The sequence below is a fragment of the Stenella coeruleoalba genome, assembly GCF_951394435.1.
Source record: "Stenella coeruleoalba genome assembly, chromosome: 2".
NCBI classification, from domain to species: Eukaryota; Metazoa; Chordata; class Mammalia; order Artiodactyla; family Delphinidae; genus Stenella; species Stenella coeruleoalba.
Window position 1 is genome coordinate 3,896,900 of NC_137147.1, and position 6,000 is coordinate 3,902,899.

Genomic DNA, 6,000 nt, shown 5'->3' on the forward strand with positions numbered 1-6,000 from the left:
TGGACCTTAGCTGGGTTGACATGCGGGCCCTGAGACCGACGAGATGTGCGGCCTGGGTCAGTCCCAGTTACAGAAGTGAGATCGCCCCATAGGCTCTGAGGTTTGTCTCTGGGCCTCAGGCTCCTCTTCTGCAAAATGGGGATAATAACTAACACCTTGACAGGGTATTCTGAGGATTAAAGGAATGAAAACAGTGCCTGGCACATAGTAAGTACTCAAGAAATATCACGGAGGGACCCCAGCGTAGCGATGGGGGGACTGTATCACATGTCGTGATACAGTCCCATGAAAAGAGCAGGACAGAGGCTGTGAGTGGACTGTGGTTGCTACTGAGGAGAGCGCATGCACCTCCCAAACCTAGGCTTTCGTACTTAAAGAAACCCATTTATCCAATAACTTTCTAGAAAGAAGCGAAGTTCCAGTTGACGGGACGGGAGCAGAGCCACTGATCGCTTGCATCAAAGGTAAGACTTGGGGTGGGGACCTCATGCTGACCTCCCCCTGGGGGGCCTGGGCAATGAACGGGGCCTGGGCCAGCGCTCAGGAAGAGAGGTTAAAGGGTTTGCTTGCCTGCAAGAAAAAACCATGACATGGAGGACTCAATAGCTCTGCTCAAATACTTGAGCGGCTATAATTAGCAGGTCCTGGGCCAGCTGTCCTGTCCCTCTGCCCACGACCAAATCAGCTCAAATGAGTCGGGGATGACCGCGTGAGTGAGATTTTCGAGGAGACGGAGGGGAGACACCGAGGTCCCCATTCCTTTGGTCTGGGCTCCTGTCGGGCCATGAAACGCAAGTGACCCCTCCAGTCCTCAGGGGCGCCAAATGGCCACTGCCCACTGCACCCAGGGCATCGGCTCCTGCCCCTCAGGCCACCAGTGCAGGGAAGAAAGCCTAAGCCTGGCTTTGAACACTGCCTCTGCCTCTTCCTTCCTGATCCGAGCTCTCTGAATCCCAGTTAAAGCTGTGAGACCAGAACACGCCCACCCGATAAGGAACAAAGTCAGTATTAGGGGCCCCGTGCCCAGGGTCGTGCCTGACACAGAGCAGACACTCGGGAAACACCCATTTTAATAAATGAGCGCTAATTACCCCCATCTGGAGGACACATGCCTCTGCGCCCTACACCGCCCCCCCGCCCCCCCTCCCTCAGTAGCTCCAGTCATGGGCGGCTTATTGCTGGGGCCGTTCAATGACCTGGATCCGATCGCCTTCGTCCCCGCTAATTACGGCTCCTGGACAAGCCATTCCACCCTCTGGACTCTGGTTCACGCGCTTGCGAGGCAGGGCGTCACCGCCTCTCAGGGTTAATGGGAAAATTAAAGTTGACACCATGCGTGAAAACACTGTCTGAGTCTGTCTGACCATTCCAATTATAGCGGGTGTTCTAAAAGTACTAATCATAAGCGTCCTAATGAAAATAACAGGCCCTGACTCGTTGGTAGCGTTTCACAGTTTACAAAGGGCTTGCTGTGCCCACCTCCCCCGGGAAGGCCGTGCTCCTTCCATTATGTAAATGGGGAGACTGAGGCCAGCCTCGGCCTCCCACTCCCGCCCAAGATGCCCTGCAGGCCCCCAGACCCCACAGCACACCAGGCACAGAGGGAGCCCACCAGAGATCCGGAAAAGTCCACCGAGACCCCTCCCAGCCCAGCTGTCAAACCTGGACCAACACTGAAAGACCACCCAGCCTGTGTTCCCAACTGTGGACCTAGTACGAGAGCCCCCAGTTTGTAAGAGTGGCTGGTGGAACTACCTTCCGCCTGCCAGGGTCACCCCTCGAGCCCCTCTCAGGACCCCAGAACTACAGGAGCCAAGTGAGAAGACCACAGCCCAAGCCTCCCTGCAGAGGTGGGGAAACTGAGGGCCCAGGGGGAGAAGGGCAGGCTGCAAGTCAGCGGGGGCCCCAGGCTGGCAGCTGGTACGGGCTCCTTCCCCTGCCCACTTGCCTTGAAAGGCAAGAGCAGCCTCAGGACCAACTGATTGGCCCGGCCGATTGGGGCAGCCCAAAGAAGGAGGCCCCTCTCCCCGTGACCCTCTCCCGGCCCCGCCCGCAGGTGGCACTCTCCCCCTCCCCGGGTTATTCTGGGCAGAGGGATCCAGCTGCCCCCAGAGCTGTCAGTCAAGCGGTGGCAGGACAGGCACTCTGCATCGGAGGGAACACTGCTGGGTCAGGGGCACTGCCCTTCACCTCGACGGCCTGGGGAGGCGAGGGGCTGCAGGAGCCCTCTCCAGGAGACCTCCCCCTAGCCCAGGATGGAGGTGGAGGTGAAGCCCAGGGGGCAGCCCCAGCTCTGCCATAACTCGCTGTCTTCCTGAGTCACCGTTTCTGCCTTCTAGTGTCCCCAGTTATGTCTGAGGCCCGGGGGGGCCTGACAGTCAAGGACCTCTGTCCAGGCCCCAGGGGAAGAAAGGGGAGTAACAGAGACTAGCTGTTCTGGGCCAAGGTGAGAAGGGTCTCCTATCTGTAAGGCCCAAGGGGTCTTTAGCACAAGTCAGGGAGTTGAGTGCCAAGGCAGGGTCTCGGAAGGGAGGGACCCCCAACTTGAGCTCTGCCAGGCCAGCAGCCCCTGAAGGTCCCATGGTCCACTGGGACCCGGGACCCAACCCCAGCTACTCTTGGGACCCTCAGGGAGCCACCGTCAGAAGCACCACCACCCTTCTCCTCTGCTCCCAACTAGCAAGCTGAATGCAGAGAGGGACCACGCCACTGGTCCACACCAGGGGAGTCAAGAAGGACCCCCAGCCTCAGCCTGCTAAGGGCACAACTTGACCTTGCATTAGTTTAACAGAATAACTAACAACAGCCTGTGGCCCTCCCAGCGCCCCTGTGCGCCCACCGCATCGTGATGCCCCATTCCATCCACGCCACCAGCAAGACTGGGGCAGTGCAGGGCGCAGCACATGAAAGACACTCATTTCCAGACGACCGAGCCCCCAAGACCCGGCGGCTGTGTCCCTCGAACCCAACTGGTTCTGAGCACAGCCTTGAGGCGGTGCAAGGCAGAGAGGGGTCTTCACCTGACAACAGCCTGGTGCCCACCTGACGGCCTCGAAAGCCAGGGGGCTCCAGGTGTGACAGCCAGCGTCTGGGAGGCCGGAAAAGGGGAACACGAGAAGCCCTCCTTCCCCTTCCCCCCTCACCCCTCCTCTTTCTCGCTGTCCTACCTTCTCCCCAGCAACTTGGGCCTCCGCCCCCCTCCCCTGTCCTAACCTCTCCCCTAATTCCTCCACCTCCGCCCCCCGCCCCAGGCTCAACCCCGCTCCTAAACATCCTCTCAGCTCCTCTTCCAAGCTCTATTTTTAAAATCAGATTTCCTTTACTGTGCAAGTGAGCTGACGGGGAGAGGTATTCGCTGAGGGATTGGCGCCCCCCCGGCTCCCCACACCCAACCCTTCATAGACGCACGTTGGCAGCCCTGACCCAATGGGCCACTTGCTCAGAGGCGAGCGAGGAGCTGACCTGACCGAGAAGGCTCCAGGCACTGAAGGTGGTGAGGCTGGGCTGTCTGTGTATGAGGGTCGGGAGGGCAAGAAAGAGGGTCCAACCCAAAGAACCCAAACCAGGTGCACTAAATCATACTGGATTTGGGAGGGTTTTGTTTTTTTGGTTTTTTTTTTGGTAAGGTTAAGAATTTCCAAATCAGTAGACATTTCTGAAAGAAATTTTTGTGAGGTTTGAGACTTCAACCTGTATCCAGCTTCATCCGTAGGACTGAGAATGCTACTTCCAGAGAGCCCAGAGGAGAGGCAGGGGCAGCCCCTGGGCTGCATGGGGCTGCGGTGGGTGGGCCCGTGGAGGACAGGAGTCAGAAGGAAGCCCACAGTGGTTGTCCAAAGCGGTGCGTGGGTCTCCGACGACGCCCAAAGCCCTTGCAAAGGGGCAGACAGCTGAGCCCAGTGGAGCTTCAAGGGGGCGCTCGCAGGAGTACAGGGAAACCCCCGCCCTGCCCCTCCAGGACCCCGAGCTCACCTCCGGCACAGTATTGAACACAAGGGTGTGGTTCTCATCTCTTTGCTGGTGACGTTCTGCAAGGTTGCCTCCATTCCTTTATCTTGGAGATCTAGCGTAATGCCTGGTCCGGAAAAAAAGAATCAGGACATGCTGCATGAATTAATGAATCATAGGTAGAGAGATGAGTTTTAAAAAATAAAAGGACCTGGGACAATGAAATCAAGACGTGTTTGGGGGGCAAGAAGTAAGAAACCCAGTCTTTGAGGAGTGAAGGGTGAAAGGAATAAGAAACTGAAGCTAAGAATCGTAGATGGTGCAAAATGTTGGTTTTGTGCAAATTTAGGCTTTATACCCTAAGTAATAAAGAGCAACGTGAAGACTTTTCAGTATAACCAACACTTGGTCCAATTTGCATTTCATGCTCAGGCAATTGGATTGTATGTTATGGACATGCATGTGGAGGGTTTTAAACTGAGGAAACCATGATTAAATTTGGGAGCCATGCTAAGACAGGGAGACATTTTGTTAGTGATGAAAATTCATTAAAAAGATTTTAAGTGGGGGGTTTCATGAATAGATTTGGGGTTTGGGGGGAAGAAATCTGGACTTTATTTTGAGAAGTGACAGGATCAAACCTTTATAATCATGCTAAGGAGTCTGGATTCTTGCCAGTGGGTTTGAAGAAATGTGATGGGGAGATTTTTGCTTGTGGGAGGTAAGTCTGCAGAAAAACATCAAATATATTTTAAGGCGTTGGACTTTATATTACAGGCAATGAGGGAACATTGGAAAATTGTACAGAGAAAAGTAAGAGCCACACATTTAAGTATCATGCTAAAACATCTGGACTTTCCATGTTGAAGGGCGCCAAAGTCTGACTTTAAGAGCACACCAAGGAGATCTGATGGGTGCTGACAGTAAGGCTGAAAGACTTTGATCAGAGGAGTTACATGATCGACATTGGGAATAGGCACAGAAATGTGGAATTTATTTTGAGGCTCTGACATGATGAGATTTTTGCACGTGCCTAGGAATTTGATTTTAGGCAATAAAAAGTTCTAAGAGCGTGACATGCTGAGTTTTGTTGTATTAGATAAAGAGTATGCAGTGACATTACAAAATAAAATTCACATATGATGCTAAGATTTTGGATTTTTTTCCCATAATTCCACAATCAAGAGACACTGTGAGATTTTAAGTGCAGTGGCAAGATCAAACTTTATTGACCGTGGTAGAAAGCATGAATTTTATTTTAAGGGATGACAAGATCAAATTTTTATATCATGCTAATAAGTTTGGATTTAAGCCAATAAAGGGTTTCAAAGAATGACGGGGTGAGATGTGGGGATGTTTTTATAGACCAGTCCGAAGATAAATTACACGGTAAAACGCTGTATTTTACGATGAGTAGTTGGGACTTTATGTTACAGGCTATGAAGGAACCTTGAAAAGTTTTAACTGGGGAGTTACACGATCAAACGTACACATTTCAGCAGAGCTACGAGAGTGGATTTTTATGGTAACGATAATATGATCAGATTTTTATAACATGCCAAGGAGACGTGATTTTATGTGAGAGTTGAAGGCATTCAAGAGTCTCATTCGGGGGAGGGATATGATCTCATTTTTGAACCCTCGTGCAGAGGCATTTGGATTTTAGCCAGTGAAGGGTCTTAAGGAGTGACTGATGAGAGTTTTGTCTCCAGGGGAATTAGCTGGTAAGATATATTTTATGCTAAGGTGTCTGGATTTGATGAACCAGATAATGAAGGCACATCGACAGCTCAGGGGAGGCACCCCTTGGTACAAGCGCACGCTGTCTGTACTTTATGCTGAGGGATTGGAGCATTTATGGCAAGTAATAGAGAGGCAGGGCAGGACTTCACGCTTATACAGAGGTTATATGATGGAATTTGCACAGGATGCTGAGAAGTTTGGACACTATTTTGAGGAACGACGGGATCACTTTTTTGTGTCGGGCTAAGGAATCTGGATGTCAGCCATTAAAGAGATTTTAAGAAAAGTTTCTGTGTTTGATAAGAGCAG